At 44.8% G+C, this 17,577-nt stretch overlaps 1 protein-coding gene across 4 annotated transcripts in view; it reads left to right on the top strand.

Annotated features, from left to right (window-relative positions):
• SLC8A3 (solute carrier family 8 member A3) overlaps positions 1 to 17,577 on the top strand; it is a 523,260-nt gene that overhangs the window by 17,950 nt on the left and 487,733 nt on the right. The gene's annotated exons all lie outside the window — the stretch shown is intronic.

Raw genomic sequence — 17,577 nt, 5'->3', positions numbered from 1 at the left:
GGAAAATGAAAGTGAGTACTCGATTGGTTGATCTATAGCAGCACAAACCCTTCTTTTCTCACTGCTTTTATACGCTAAACAGTGTTGTGATTGTGAAGAAGAAGAATGGCAAGTAATGGCAGCATTGGTTTATTTATGTTGGATACTAAGCCCCCATTCACACTGGGGCGACCTGTCAGGGGACCTGGTCGCCTGACAGGTCGCCGTAGGTCGCCTTCCATAGGGAAGCTGCGGACCCGTTCTAATAGGAGTGACACAAGTCGCTCCGACTTAGAAAAAGGGTCCGGAGCTTCTTTGGGGCGACCCGGAGCAACCTGCATAGACTTCAATGGTATGAAGTCCGTGCCGGCCGCTCCGAGGTCGTGGTGCGAGCAGCGCGCCGCGACCTATGAGGTCGCCCGGCAAAGTAGTGTCCCCCCAGTGTGAACGGGGCCTTATACTCGGTACATGTTCTAGACCAGTGTTTCTCAACCTTTTTTCAGTCAAGGCACCTTTTAAACATTATAAACAGTCTTGCTGCACCCCATTCTAAAATGTAAAAATTATTCTTTTAGTTTTACATTATGCAGCAACAGACACACAAGTAGGACACCCAGCGTTAGAGGTGATTTATTCTTCCAAAGCAAATACATTTTTGAAAACTGGTACTGACTAGTATTCCAGTGTTTCTCTTCTCCCTCAGTTTTCTCAATCCTTTACCTAATGTCACCCCAACGTTGATGGAGAGGGGCAGGGGAGGGTAAAACAAGGATGCTATGCAGGCGACTTATTAACTGATGATTCCATTGGTCGTTAGAATGCTGGCAGCTAGAAGGTTGTAATGCTGCACAATAAAAACCTATGGCTTTGTGTAACTAAAAGGCAGGCTTCACCCACACACTGGCTTGTATATAATTTTTGGCAATTTGTAGGCATTTTACCAAGGCACCCTCTGAAGAAATCTCCAGGCACCCCAGGGGGCCGGGACACCCTGGTTGAAAAAGGCTGTTCTAGGGAGAGTCTGTTCTAGAGAGGTTGGCTTTTGTTGAATTTATTTTATATCATACTTCCCAACTGTCCCTGATTTCGAGGGACTGCCCCTGATTTGGAACAAAGTCCCTCTTTCCTCCTCATTTGTCCCTCATTTTGGTGTGATCTATATAGTTGTATATAAAATGCACTTTCTAATTTTCAAAAAGTGTTTACTGGTGCGAAACCTTTTATCCATTTTCTAAATTGTTGCATTTGTAAATTCCAAAAGTCAGTATAAAGGAATAGTATGGGTGAAAAAAACATTTTTTGGTTTATATAATCATTTTTTTGTAGAATTATCCTGTAAGGGGGTGTGTCAGGGGGGTGTCCTACGTCTCTATACTTTTGCTAATAGGTATCCCTCATTCCCATCTCAAAAAGCTGGGAGGTATGTTTTTGTTATATATATACACACTGCCTGGCCAAAAAAAACAGTCCGCCACCAAAAAAAAAGGTCACACACGTTGGACCGCCTTTAGCTTTGATTACAGCACGCATTCGCTGTGGCATTGTTTCGATAAGCTTCTGCAATGTCACAAGATTTATGTCCATCCAGTGTTGCATTAATTTTTCACCAAGATCTTGATGATGGGAGAGACCCGCTGGTTGAATGAAAGAAAATCACTCCTCTATGACCAGCTTTAGGCAACTACCATTTTAGGTAGAAGGTCAACAGTGGCAGAGTATATAAGTTCCTCATGATAGTTCTCCCTTTTTATTCAATACATTTTTTTTCCAAGACCCCACTGAGACATTGTATTCTTACAGTGTGACTGAAATGTGGCTGCATCTGCTGATCAACAAAAGGTTTTCCAACATATCCAACTTTTCTAACAATCAAATTTTGTCACAAAAGGATGGCTATGTTGGTTCTACTGAACCAGATAAATTATAATCCATTTTTGGCCAGCTTATCTATCATACCTTTTGGCGCTTTTTGAGTCAGATTGTCCAAAACAATTGGGCAATGAAAAAAAGTCAGAGCTCCTTATTGGCATGCTTGTGGTCGGTGAACCAGAGAATACTAAAGCCAAAAGATCAGCATGACATTCAGGCAATTAGCATTTTCATTAGAGGGATAGCAATGGCAGCACAAATATTTACTATATCTCCTAGAAAATTTCTTTGAAGTCTTCAGTATGTATGATGTACAGTAAGTGAATCAAGCTTTGTATGATCTTACACTAAAATATATAATATCCTGGCTACATCTGAAATGAGATTAGATGTATAGTATAAGTGGGGCTATAACATTGGGCAAACTAGGCATCTGTCTAGATTGTGGCAGAAAGGAAATTAATAAAATAGGTTATGCAATACTTGTCCCACATTGTCTTAATTCAGTAAACCAGTCAGAATACTCTGCTTACTCGTCTGTCTATTGCATACCTAAATCTGAATGGAAGGTGAAGGTTCTTGCACTTTGAAAATCCCTATTGGAAAATATTTACAAATTTTTAATTTAGGTGACTCTTTACTAAGAGTCGGTTCACACATATGCGATGACAGACATCACATGGGATTTGCAGTGCACTGCTCTGCAAATCACATGCGATGCCTGTGCAATGCAAATTCAGCCATACAGATTGTATGGCTGAATTTGCATTGCATTCAGACCGAACTCGCACAGGACCCTTTTTTGGGTCCGCACCAGAATTGGATCGCATTAGTGTGTTCACACCTATGCGATCCGATTCATGTCTAAACTGACAGTTCGCACTGCAAAGTCATGACATCACTTCCGGGTTTTTACAAGGAGACCCGATCAGAGCTGAATGCGGCTTTGATCGGGTCTTCTCTTCGGTGGCCATGCAGGTAGGATGCCTGGGTCTCCCGTCCCACCGGCGAGCCGCGGAAAGCGGCGGGAGGGGGACATCCTTGTAATGACAGCCGAGCGGCTTCTCAGCCACATTGGTTGTCATTACAAGACAGCCGACTGTCAGCTATGGACGTCGGTACCGGGGTGATGCCTCTAGCTGCAGACATCACTCCAGTACAGCACTTTCCCGAAATATTGGCAATATCGGTGACCTCAGGGGCCGATTCCAATATATCGGGGAAAGTTCAGATCGGCCCTTGATATATCGGCTTTTCAGATAATCGGTCGATCCCTAGTTATGACCCTCCAGAACTGTGGCAGAACTGAGATGGGCACTTTTTAAATGGGGGAACATATGTTAACTTTCAAAGCATCTGATTAAAAACCTTAAAAACAAAAAAAAAAAAAAAAAAAAAAAAAAAAAAAAACTGTTTTCATGAATGTTCCCCGTGGTTTTGTGATAGAACCACTCAGACCTGTGTAGAAGCTGAGAGATTTGACATTCAGTCTGATGGACTTTGTAAGCTAGCATTGTAGGCAAGGGCAAGGAAGAAGGTGACAACTGTAAGTGTCATTAAACCCATTCCTATTTCATATAAATCCCCCCCCCCCCCCCCATTACCACAATGTAAGCAGCAGTATATTGCACATCTGAAATTACTGATTCTAAATATATTTTTTTCCCTGCTGTATACAATACATGACAGCTTTTGCCTGCTTAGCACTGAATTGTGAGATCAGGGGACGGGCGAAGGTACGTAGCCTGCTGACATTACAGGTTGATAATGCATTTCTGTGGCTGAGCAGCTGCTATTTGTAGTCTAAAGCATAAACTGTATTGAAATTAAATTAATATTCAATGTTATGAAAGTGGAGGCGGAGTCTCTGCTTACGGACAACATCCCTCTCAGGAAACCCGCCCTATAGGCCTATGCATGTGTGTCACATGGAGCTGCTAGCAAGGGAAAAGAAGCTTCCACTACGGGACAGCAGGCAGGAATTTACATCCAAAATTAAATAAACAAACATCTAAGTGAATTTACACACACACACCTTTCGAGCCGGTCCACACTAGGGTGACTTGTCAGCCTGACAAGTCGCGCTCCCTCGCGGTCCATTGACCGCTACAGGACCCGTTCTAATAGGAGCGACACAAGTCGCTCTGACTTAGAAAAAGGGTCCTGTACTACTTCGGGGTGACCTCGGAGCGACTTGCATAGACTTCCATTATGTGAAGTCCCTGCAAGTCGCCCTGAAGTCGTGGTGCATGGTAATGCACAAGTCGCCCCCGAAGTAGTAAGGAGTCGTGTCGCCACAGTGTGAACCGAGCCTTATTATTATTTATTTTTTTTATTTATAAAAATAACCACAAAGACATTGGGTTGGAATAAATAAGGCAGCAGCCATTTATTATTGGTTTCAAAGTTAATAATAAATAAACAACTTCATTTATAAACTATTCATATAAACAAAACAAACCTAGTCACTACGACTCAGGTTGTATAAACATCAAATTGACTCAAAAATTATTTTTCCAGCAATAACTCAATAATAAATATAACAATTGTAAACACTCAATCTTGACATAAAAACTCAGTCCTCCTTTGCATTACACAAAGGTGACACTACCACATAATATTTTGGCCGCAACAAACAAGGAGGAAGGGAGGGAGGGGAACACCACAGCTCAGTTTCTTAGGCAACTGAGCCTGAGCTGCTGAGGCACCCCATAAATACCCCTGGATCAGGGTTCTGGAATAATTTGGCGGGACAATCAGGCGGGAAGAGGCTACCTGACCCCAGGAAAAGGTCAACTAACCCTCTCCCCAGAGACAGTGACGTCGCTCCTCTCACCCTATGTTCAAGGTCAATAGGGGACCTTGAAACAGCCTTCTCCTGCCGCTGTCCCATGAGGAAAAGGGGTGCTAGAAACTGCTCCCCTTTCCACCCCCCCCCCCCCCCATTCCATGGATACAATGCTATTTCAAAGTGTTGCATTGAAAGGACAGAAAATGTATTTTGTTTTTTTTTTGCAAGACTTCCAGTTGAAAACAAAAGAGAAAAAAATGAATGAAGCGCTACATTGTTTGTTTGCATACCTAATTTAGTTACTATTTACTAGGGCTGGGCGATATGGCTGAAAACTGTATCACGATATCAGTGTTTCATATCGGTCGATATCGATATATATTGATATTTTTTATTACCCATTTAAAATAAGGACCCTAGGGTGAGAATGCAGGGTGGCGGGCATGATGCAGGAGAATGCAGGGTACTGGCATGGTGCAGGAGAATGCAGGGTGACTGGCATGGTGCAGGAGAATGCAGGGTGACTGGCATGGTGCAGGAGAATGCAGGGTACTGGCATGGTGCAGGAGAATGCAGGGTGACTGGCATGGTGCAGGAGAATGCAGGGTGACTGGCATGGTGCAGGAGAATGCAGGGTACTGGCATGGTGCAGGAGAATGCAGGGTGACTGGCATGGTGCAGGAGAATGCAGGGCACTGGCATGGTGCAGGAGAATGCAGGGCACTGGCATGGTGCAGGAGAATGCAGGGTGACTGGCATGGTGCAGGAGAATGCAGGGTGACTGGCATGGTGCAGGAGAATGCAGGGTGGCTGGCATGGTGCAGGAGAATGCAGGGTGGCTGGCATGGTGCAGGAGAATGCAGGGTGACTGGCATGGTGCAGGAGAATGCAGGGTGGCTGGCATGGTGCAGGAGAATGCAGGGTGGCTGGCATGGTGCAGGAGAATGCAGGGTACTGGCATGGTGCAGGAGAATGCAGGGTGGCTGGCATGGTGCAGGAGAATGCAGGGTACTGGCATGGTACAAGAGGATCCGTGGTTGTGGGCATACTACAGGAGATGCAGTGCTGTGGGCATGGTACAGGTAGACCATGCCTGCAGCACTGCATCCCTTGTAGTGTGCCCGCAGCCCTGCATAACGGCAGGTAGTGAAGCTGTTTCACTTACCTGTTCCAGAGGCGCCTTCGTTTTAAAAATGGCGCCGCCCGGCGCCGATACGTCATTGCGCACCCGCCGCCACCGCTCGTGTAATTTCGGCTATTCCCAGCCTCTCCCGAGCGGCGGCGGCGCGTGCGCAATGACGTGTTGGCGCCGGACGGCGCCATTTTTAAAAGTTTAAACCCGTCGGAGCGGACTTTTCGATTTATCGTTCAAGTTTTCTTATTGCTATCGAGCACGGGACTATCGCGATACCTATCGGTATCGTTTTATCGCCCAGCCCTACTATTTACAACATATTCAGTTTAGTCCCGGTTCACACTACCGCGACTTGTCAGGCGATTGGTCAGCCTGACAAGTCGCTGTCCATTTTGTGCTACGGGAACCGTTCTAATAGGAGCGACTCATGTTGCTCCAACTTAGAAAATAGTTCCTGTACTACTTTGGGGCGACATCGGAGCGACTTGCATTGACTTCCATTATGTGAAGTCTCTTGGGAAGATGGCCCCAGACCCCCCCGCCCCCCCCCCCCCCCCGCGGTAAAGTGGTCATGCTCCGATTCAGGTACACAGACTACAACTACTGAAAACATACTTTTAAGTGCCCGGGGCCCAAATGCTGGGGTACTCAAATATACAGATACTTCCTGAAGTGTCACTAGTTGGCTATTCCCCTCCGGCTTCCTCTTGTTAGCCAGGAAGGTTTCCTGTAATCAAGACAGGCCAGTGGGAAGGCCAGCAGTAACCAATCATTTATGGCAATAATATACTATGAAAATACTGCTAAGCAATATGGAACTAGTAAACTGTCTGGTGTAGAAAGAATATGCTTACAGTCCTTGGCATCAAAGTTTAGGCCAGTCATAGATGGTTTAAATCCTGCTGAACTGGCAGAGATTTGAACCATGTGTGGGCATCAAAGTTTAGGCCAGTCATAGATGGTTTCAATCCTGCTGAACCGGCAGAGATTCGAACCATGTGTGGGCAGGCTGAATGTGCCAAGTTGATCAACTTTGATACTTGATTGATCAACTTGGGTACAACCAGCCTGGAGGATTCCCTGCCGCTAGCAATAGTCACTGTCTTCTCCCAGCGGGGACAGCTTGCATGTGATTGGCAGATTAGCAATTTGTATTACCAAGCAATTGAACAGGTATGCCTAATAAAGTGGCCGGTGAATGTATATACACACATAAACAGGAACCTTATTTTTGGGAATCTACTTCCTGAATTTGCATACACATGACATAATGAGCTAGGGCACCTTCATTTTTTAATCGCTTATTTTAAAAACATGTATAAAATTAACAGGAAGTTATTTCAGAGTTTACCATAAAGTCCTAATCAATACGTTGTTCACATTTTTAGCAAGCATTCTTTTTTTATGTTTTTGTTATTCTTTTTTAAACAGAGAGATTTTTAGATTAGCATGTGGAGTCCGGGTGCCCATTCTGCAGCCGGGGGGCTGCAAGTGGCCAGTAGTCTCTATTTTCCTCACCTAGGTGCTTTCTCAAATGGGTAAAGAAAACATATTTTTAGACTGGATTCTTGTAGTTATATGATTTGGTTTTGTTTCTCTCACATTATTTTACTTTCTTGCCGTCCATCCCTATTTCTTTGCATTCCATTCCCTGAATATTACATGCAGCCCTCTGGTGATGTTAGGGGCTGCAGTTGAGGTCACCAACATCAAGAAAGTTGACCACTACTGCTGTGGCTCAGTGGCTCAGTGCAATTTGTCTTTCTAGTAATGGACCCATATTGGGTCAATGGGCAGGTGGATGTAAACAGTTGTGTATCTCTTTATACCCTTTTACCTCGGCTCTATCACATTTATGGTATGAAAAAGCAAAAAAGGGTGCAAGGCTTTTTTTTTTTTTTACGTAGAAGGACTTGAAGATAAATGGATGCATGTCTGTTTACATCTGCCTGACTATAGACTATCATTAGGTGGATATTGATACTTACTTCCTGGTATGTCACATCCGGGTTGAGGACTGGTATGTCACATCCGGGTTGAGGATTGGTATGTCACATCCGGGTTGAGGACTGGTATGTCACATCTGGGTTGAGGACTTCTTATTCGTGTGCTCATGCCTCTGATGACGTCAATGTGTGACGATACGCGATCAGCCGGGCATTCGGACGACTAGCACGCTTCCTGTACATAGGCTTGTGACGGTATCAGATTTTCATGCTGCGATTAATTGATTAAGGTTTTGCCACGGTATACGGTATTATCACGGTATTCTATTATTAAATTTAAATTATTAAATTTCCACCTCACTTCAATTTCATTGCTTAATTTAGGGGCTTTGGTTCACTTATGCACATTATTATATAGTCAGTCAGTACAGACTCTGTGAACCAGGCCTAAAATAGGTCATTAAGCAGTGTCTGGCCTAACTGGTGATAACTGGTCCTGGCGCTCGGCTCCGATCCGATGGCCTGGTCATTAAGAGGGCAAATCCTTGTGGTCAAGATGTGGTTAAACCTGAAGGAGGTGTTGTTTATAAATTACTTTACTATTGCTTTAGGCCTGGTTCGCATGTATGCGGGTTGGTGGTTCACATGTATGCGGGTTGGTGGTTCACATGTATGCGGGTTGGCGGCCCACATGTATGCGGGTTGGCGGCCCACATTTGCACAGGCATAGCAGCCCATTGATTTGAACTGGCTGCTATGCCCTCATTTTCCGCAGAAAAAAGGTGCATTCAGCATTTTTTTAAAATTCAGTGGCCTTGAAATCCATCCTGCTTTTGCACCATGCGACTAACCTGCAGTTCCTGCTCTGGCAAGCTTTCTGCATTTTTTGTATACGTGGGCACAGCATTTAAAAACAGTTTGCGTGTGCAGCAACGGCAGGTAAGTCGCATGGTGCAAAAGAAGGATGGATTTCATGGCCACTGCATTTTTTTAAATGCTGCATGCACCTTTTTTCAGCTGAAAACGCAGGCATAGCAGCTCAAGCCCATTCACATCAATGGGCTGCTATGCCTGTGCAAATGTGGGCCGCCAACCCGCATACATGTGAACCACCAACCCGCATACATGTGAACCAGGCCTAAAGCAATAGTAAAGTCATTAATAGATAAAAACACCGGTCCTCCTGCAGGTTTAACCACTTCTGGATCGCAAGGATTTGCCCCTTTAAAGACCAGGCCATCGGATCAGAGCGCCAGGACCAATCATCACCAGGTAGGCCAGACACTGCTTGATGGCTATATAATAATGTAATGTGGGCTGCTATGCGCGTGTGTGTGTATATATATATATATATTAGAGCTGCACGATTCTGGCCAAAATGAGAATCACGATTTTTTAGCTTGGAATAAAGATCACGATTCTCTGTGTAACAAAAAAAAAAATTGGGATAACTTTACTAAGTTTTTTTTTTTTTTTTTTTTTTTTTATTCATTATTCATTCAGTCTATTAATTGCGTTTGAAAGACTGCTGCGCAAATACAGTGTGCCATAAAATATTACAACAATCGCCATTTTTTTCTGTAGGGTCTCTGCTAAAAAAATATATAAAATGTTTGGGGGTTCTAAGTACTTTTCTAGCAAAAAAAAACTGATTTTAACTTGCAAGCAACAAGTGTCAGAAAAAGATCCAGTCTTTAAGAGGTTAAACTTCCTTTCTCCCTGGCAGAGGGAAGGAAAAGATACAAATGTAATCATTTTTGTTTATAGTTAGGAGACTTAATGCTGAAAGGTGTTAGCTGTGTGAGTGAATGAGTCATCCAGCTCACTGAAATGTATCAATTCACAAGTCAGGCAGACTTGACAGAGAAACTCGGTATTTTAAAAATGCCACAATAACAATACCGTGGCTATGCAATACCGCGATATATCGAATTACCGAAAACCGGCATATGTCTACCTGTACAGTGGTGTTTACTCTTCATATATGCTTTTACTATTCCTGCCTATGTAAGTGCAATCCTTTTAATAAATATACATTTTTATTGGACATACTGCACTATCTGGATTCCTGTTATTCTGAAGTGGCGTCCATGCTATTAAGGAGGGTACATATTTGCTTCCATGCCTATTGCGTTTCCTGCTGCTTCTGACCCCTCTGTTTAGGGAGGTTCAGTTTCTTTGGAGATGTTTGTGAGGAGGAGGAAGGCCCTATCAACTTTTATTCCAGTCACTTTTTCCTATGTTACCCCTGCCATTTCTGACCGCTCTGTGAAAGGAGGGTCAGAGCTTCTGGTAAGCGGCTCTTTTGAACTGTCACGTGGTGGTTTTGAGCATTTTCTTCCACTTCGGTGCACCGATGATTGGAGGACCTTATTTCCATCCTACTACTTATTCTGACTCTCATTTGGAATTTTTTTGTTATTTTCAATATTTTCAATATTTGGCACTTCTTTTTTGATTTTTTATGATTTTATTTTAGGCTATCATTGAACGTCCGATAAAATCCATCTAAACAAATGACAGGTGGATCTGGTCGGACCTCTTGTGTGAAAGGTCCCTAAGAATTCCTGTGTCCTACAATGAACTCTGAGAAAAGGATTTTCCAGCAAATACAAAAATCATATTTTTATGTTTTTATCGCAAACCTGATCTTAAGGTTGTTCATCATAGGACATAGATCCTAAGCATTTCATTGGATTCATGATTCATGTCACACAGCTGCCATGTCCATCTACTTGTGCTGAACTCTTGTTTACTTCGGGATTCAAATATAGCCTGTGCGCCATGCTCTTCCCTAAATAAGGCAAGACAAGCGGCAACTGAGTACTAGCATGGTGTGAGGTTACTACACAGGGGAAGGGAGGGTGCTGTGCTGTCCTCTACATTCATTCTGCTCATCTGAGGTTGTCTTATTGTGACAGATGTATTTGCAGGGATATCTCCAAGTCAGCTGGAAGAGTGCACAATTTATATGCACGCTCGTATATTAAGTGCTCAAACTTTTAAAATGGAATTCTCTCACTATGCAAACTATTCCCATTAATTATGTAATGTAATAGTTGTTCAGTAGCGGTGTGTTATTACTGGCTGGTGTTCTTTGCAGCTGTTAAAGTAGAACTAATGGCAACATTTTACTTCATTTTACATAGAGATTGTTATAACCCCTGTCATTTTCTTTTTTGCCATCTGTGTCCTATTGAAGAGATTTCCCTTTACTTCCTTTCCCATAGCCAAACAGGAAGTGAGAAGAAATTCCTCCAAAATCCTTGGTTGTCACCAGGGCTGCTAGAACAAGTGTCCCTATTAGAAGATTCTCCTCTATTCCTGTTCTGGTGACAACTACCTTAGATTGTAAGCTCCTTGAGGGCAGGGACTGATGTGAATGTACAATGTATATGTAAAGCGCTGCGTAAATTGAGAGTCGGTTCACACTAGCCCGACTTGTCAGGCGACTTGTCAGCCTGACAAGTCGCGCTCCCTCACGGTCCATTGACTGCTACAGGACCCATTCTAAGAAAAAGGGTCCTGTACTACTTTGGGGCGACCTCAGAGCGACTTGCATAGACTTCCATTATGTGAAGTCCATGCAAGTCGCTCCGAAGTCGTGGTGCATGGGAATGCACAAGTCGCCCCCGAAGTAGTACAGAGTCGTGTCGCCATAGTGTGAACCGAGTCTTACAGCGCTATATAAGTACCTGAAATAAATAAATAAACTAAAAATGTGGCATTTTCTTTCACTTTCTATAATAATGGTAAACAGGACAAATAGAAAGAGGGAATAATGTCCCTAATGGGAGCACAGATGCCAATAAAAAAAAAAAAAAACAATCTTAGCATAAAGGTTACAATTCCAACACTTGTCATTGTCATTGTCATTGTAAGTGCTTACATGTACATGCTAGCAGTGGCGGCTGGTGCTCAAAATTTTTGGGGGGGGGCGCAAAAAGAAAAATGTAATAGGTATTGCTTCGCGTCAAAAAACGCAGTAAAAAATTGCGTGACTTTGAAGTCATGGTACAGGCATGGCACAGGTGATGGTATAGGCATGGCACAGGTGATGGTATAGGCATGGCACAGGTGATGGTATAGGCATGGCATAGGTGATGGTACAGGCATGGCACAGGTGATGGTATAGGCATGGCACAGATATGGTATAGGCATGTCACAGGTCATGGTACAGGAGATGGTATATGCCCCCTTTCAATGCAGTGACCAGCGTACATGCCCCCTTTCAATGCAGAGACCAGTGTACATGCCCCCTTCAATGCAGAGTTCAGCGTGCGTGCCCCCTTCAATGCAATGAACATTGTGCTGTGCCCCCTTCAATGCAATGAACATTGTGCTGTGCCCCCTTCAATGCAATGAACACTGTGCTATGCCCCCTTCAATGCAATGAACACTGTGCTATGCCCCCTTCAATACAATAAACACTGTGCTATGCCCCCTTCAATGCAATAAACACTGTGCTGTGCCCCCACAATGCAGAGTTCAGCGTGCATGCCCCCTTCAATGCAACTGTGCTGTGCCCCCTTCAATGCAATGAACAATGTGCTGTGCCCCCTTCAATGCAATAAACACTGTGCTGTGCCCCCTTCAATGCAATAAACACTGTTCTGTGCCCCCTTCAATGCAATGAACACTGTGCTATGCCCCCTTCAATGCAATGAACAGTGTGCTGTGCCCCAACAATGCAGAGTTCAGCGTGCATGCCCCCTTCAATGCAATAAACACTGTGCTGTGCCCCCTTCAATGCAATAAACACTGTGCTGTGCCCCCTTCAATGCAATAAACACTGTGCTGTGCCCCCTTCAATGCAATGAACACTGTGCTGTGCCCCCACAATGCAATGAACACTGTGCTGTGCCCCCACAATGCAATGAACACTGTGCTGTGCCCCCTTCAATGCAATAAACACTGTGCTGTGCCCCCTTCAATGCAATAAACACTGTGCTGTGCCCCCTTCAATGCAATAAACACTGTGCCCCCTTCAATGCAATGAACTCTGTACTGTGCCCCAACAATGCAGAGCTCAGCGTGCATGCCCCCTTCAATGCAACTGTGCTGTGCCCCCTTCAATGCAATGAACACTGTGCTGTGCCTCCACAATGCAGAGTTCAGCGTGCATGCCCCCTTCAATGCAACTGTGCTGTGCCCCCTTCAATGCAATAAACACTGTGCAGAGTTCAGCGTGCGTGCCCCCTTCAATGCAACTGTTCCGTGCCCCCATCAATGCAGAGTTCAGCGTGCGAGCCCCTTTCAATGCAGAGCGCCACAGCATTGTCCCCAATCACTGCAGAGCGCCACAGCATTGTCCCCAATCACTGCAGAGCGCCACAGCATTGTCCCCCAATGATTGCAGAGCGCCACAGCATTGTCCCCCAATGATTGCAGAGCGCCACAGCATTGTCCCCCAATGATTGCAGAGCGCCACAGCATTGTCCCCCAATGATTGCAGAGTGCCAGCATTGTCCCCCAATGATTGCAGAGCGCCACAGCATTGTCCCCCAATGATTGCAGAGCGCCACAGCATTGTCCCCCAATGATTGCAGAGCGCCACAGCATTGTCCCCCAATGATTGCAGAGTGCCACAACATTGTCCCCCAATGATTGCAGAGCGCCACAGCATTGTCCCCAATGATTGCAGAGCGCCACCGCATTGTCCCCCAATGATTGCATAGCGCCACAGCATTGTACCCCAATGATTGCAGAGTGCCCACAGCATTGTACCCCAATCACTGCAGAGTGCCACAGCATTGTCCCCAATCACTGCAGAGCGCCACAGCATTGTCCCCCAATGATTGCGGAGCGCCACAGCATTGTCCCCCAATGATTGCAGAGCGCCACAGCATTGTCCCCCAATGATTGCAGAGCGCCACAGCTTTGTCCCCCAATGATTGCAGAGCACCACAGCATTGTCCCCCAATGATTGCAGAGTGCCACAGCTTTGTCCCCCAATGATTGCAGAGTGCCACAGCTTTGTCCCCCAATGATTGCAGAGTGCCAGCATTGTCCCCCAATGATTGCAGAGCGCCAGCATTGTCCCCCAATGATTGCAGAGCGCCAGCATTGTCCCCCAATGATTGCAGAGCGCCAGCACTGTCCCCCAATGATTGCAGAGTGCCAGCATTGTCCCCCAATGATTGCAGAGTGCCAGCATTGTCCCCCAATGATTGCAGAGCGCCAGCATTGTCCCCCAATGATTGCAGAGTGCCAGCATTGTCCCCCAATGTTTGCAGAGTGCCAGCATTGTCCCCCAATGTTTGCAGAGTGCCAGCATTGTCCCCCAATGATTGCAGAGCGCCACAGCATTGTCCCCCAATGATTGCAGAGTGCCAGCATTGTCCCCCAATGATTGCAGAGCGCCAGCATTGTCCCCCAATGATTGCAGAGCGCCACAGCATTGTCCCCCAATCGATGCAGAGTGCCAGCGTGCGTGCTCCGTTCAAACTTACCTGGCGGCGGGGCGGCTCAGCTTCTTCCTCTTCTGCGGCGGGTCCTTCTCCCTCGTCTCGGCGGCGGGAACCGGCGGGCGGCCTGCTCCGTTCAAACTTACCTGGCGGCGCGGCTCAGCTTCTTCCTCCTCTTCTGCGGCGGGTTCTCCTCCCTCGTCTCGGCGGCGGGAACCGGCGGGCGGCCTCTCCTTTTCTCTGAGCGGCGGTGACGGTGAGTGACTGACGCACGCACCGGCACCGCCCCCATTGCGACGTCAGCGATATCCTGGATGATGATTGGTCCAGGCTGTAGACTGGACCAATCACAGCCAGGATATCAGAAAGTGGGGGTGTCCAACCGCAAAGACTTGCGCCCAGGATACCCCCCTACCCCCCCAGAAGGCAGCCAATCGGCGCCTCTTCTGGGACGTAACCCCACCCCCCCCTAGCCACCAGTTCCTTGGGTTCAGGCCGGCGAACCCAATTTTTTTTTTATACAACTTTATTTGTTCGTTTTTGTTTTTTTTTTTTTGTTTTTTTTAGGGGTAGGGGGGCGGCGCCCTGGCGCCCCCTATGCACGGGCCGCCACTGCATGCTAGTACCAGTAAAAGATCTTTCTAATCGCAGAAACATCCACTGCAACTCCAGTTAGAGCCAGTAATTGCACACCGTTATACATCAGCTTTTCTTTTTATGTCATTTATTTAAAGGGCCCCAAAAATTTACAGTACAGTGCAAAGGTTTTAAACAGGTGTAAAAAAAAATGCTGTAAAGTAAGAATGCTTTCAGAAATAGAAGTGTGACCACCCTTTGCCTCCAAAACATCATCAATTTTTCTAAGTGCACTTGCACACATTTTTTGAAAGAACTCAGCAGGTAGGTTGTTCCAAACCTCCTGGAGAACTAACCACAGATCTTTTGTGAACGTAGGCTACCTCAAATCCTTCTGTATCCGTGTAACCCCAGACAGACCTAATGATGTTGAGATCACGGCTCCGTAGGGGCCAAACCATCACTTCCAGGGTTACTTGTTCTTCTTTAAACTCAAGATAGTTCTTAATGACATTGGCAGTTTCTAGGTTTTCGTGCATAAGACATGGAAACAAGGCTAAGTGACTCAACTATGCATGAAAACATAGGAACTGGGGTGCAGAAAAATGGCATCAGGTGCTCTTGACTGATGAGTCAAAATGCGAATTATCTGGCTGTAACAGGAGGCAGTTTGTTCTCATAAGGCTGGAAAGTGGTACAATAATAAGGGTCTGCAGACAGCAGTGAAACATGGTTGAGGGGCTTTGCATGTTTGGGGCAGCATTTCCACAAATGTAATTGATATGATCAAAATCAATGGTGTCTGCAATGCTGAGAAATACAGGCAGATATTTATCCATTATACCATACCATCAGGGAGGTGTGTGATTGGCCCCAACAATATTCTGCAGTAGAACAATGACCCCAAACATATAGCCAATGTCATTAATAACTTTCTTCAGTGTAAAGAAGAAAAAGGAATCCCGGAAGTGATAGTTTGGCCCCCACAGAGCCCTGATCTCAACATCATCGTACCTATCTGAGCCTATCTGAGATCATATGAAGAGCCAGAAGCATCCACAAAAGATCTGTGGTTATTACTCCAAGATGTTTGGAACAACCTACCTGCCAAATTTCTTCAAAAACTGTGTGCAAGTGTCCCTAGAAAAATTAAAGATGCTGCTTTGAAGTCAAAGGGTGGTCAAACTAAATATTGATTTGATTTGGATTTCTCTTCTGTTCATTTACTTTCCATTTTGTTAATTGATAAAAATAAATGATTAACGTTTTTCACAGTTTTGTACCCCTTGGATCTTGTAGTAAGGTAATGATGGTGAAAAATAGCCAGATAAATCTCAACAGCCTTCTAGTAAAAAACGTTTTTGAACCTATTCCATATTTTCTGTTGGAAGCACATGATTTCTGGTTCGTGTTGCTGCAGTGCCTGCTCTTCTCCATGCTATTCTGGAAGCAGAGCTTGATGTGGGCCATTCAATTGTGATCCCCCAGTTGTGTGGTAGCACCTAAAGTAAATCTGAAGTTCCTAAAATACCTAATCCCATAGGTCATGTCATAATAAAGCCTCCTTGACTCTTGACCTAAACAGCTTATATCCAATATCCCCTTGTCAAGTGAGATCACCCTGTTGCTCTGTAGGGTGTTAAGACTGGACAGGGGATGTGGTGGGTGAGTAGGGATTAGCCCATAAGTGGGTAGCCCCTAAGCCTCTTACATGCGATGAGAATATCGGATGAATGATCGTCTGTTTTCCTTTTTTTTTGCATGCTGGCCTCATATTAAGAAACCAATAGGTTACTAAAGTTACGAAAATTTTCATACGACAAAATACAACTTCAGAAGTGATGTAATGTGTTATATTGTATTATAATGTGTTTTCATTTCTGAGCATGTGTGGTCGTGGTTTTCCAATTTTTCTTTTTTTTTGGACGAATATTGTACTGATTAACCACTTCTAGACCGGAAGGTTTTCCCCCTCAGTGACCAGGCCATTTTTTGCCGATACGGCACTGCGTTACTTTAACTGACAATTGCACGGTCCTGCGATGCTGTACCCAATTGGAATTGATGTCCTTTTTTCCTACAAATGAAGTTTTCTTGTGGTGGTATTTAATCACCTCTGCGATTTTTATTTTTTGCACTATAAACAAAAAAAAAGAGCGATAATTCTGAAAAAAAAAACAATATATTTTACTTTCTGCTTTCTTCAAAAATCAAATTTTTTCATAATTTTAGACCAATATGTATTCTGCTACATAGTTTTGGTAAAAAAAACCCCAATAAGTTTATATTGATTGGTTTGCGCAAAAGTTAACGCGTCTACAAACTAGGGGAAAGATTTATGTCATTTTTATTTTTTTCATACTAGTAATGGCAGCGATCAGCGATTTTTAGCGGGACTTCGACATTGCGGTGGACAGATCGGACACCTAACTGGGATTTTTGACACTTTTTTGGGTGGGGACCAATGACATTACTACAGTAATTAGTGCTAAAAATTTGCACTGTTACTGTACTAATGACACTGGCAGGGAAGGGGTTACCAGAAAGGGCGATCAAATGTGTGTCTAGGTGGTGCTTTCTAACTGTGTGGGGGATGTACTTATGGAACGAACACTCCTAAATAGGAGGAACACAGGAGCCCGGTGTTCATTGCTGACAGAACAGCGGGCTGCTGTGTTTACAACAGCAGACTGCCATTCTGTCTCCACTGGGAGCGCTCGCATGTGCCCGGAGGCAACAATGGGTACCAACAATCAGATTATCGTCCAATCACTTTGAAAGTGATATTTTCTCATTGTATGTACTATGCATTATTATCAGAATGGAATCAGGTGGACACATAAAGATTCCATTTAGCCAACAGTAGGCTCTACA

The sequence above is a fragment of the Pelophylax lessonae genome (genome assembly GCF_965119305.1).
Source record: "Pelophylax lessonae genome assembly, chromosome: 13".
NCBI lineage: Eukaryota > Metazoa > Chordata > Amphibia > Anura > Ranidae > Pelophylax > Pelophylax lessonae.
The sequence above is the reverse complement of the archived record's forward strand: the minus strand, read 5'-3'. Positions and strand labels throughout refer to the sequence as shown.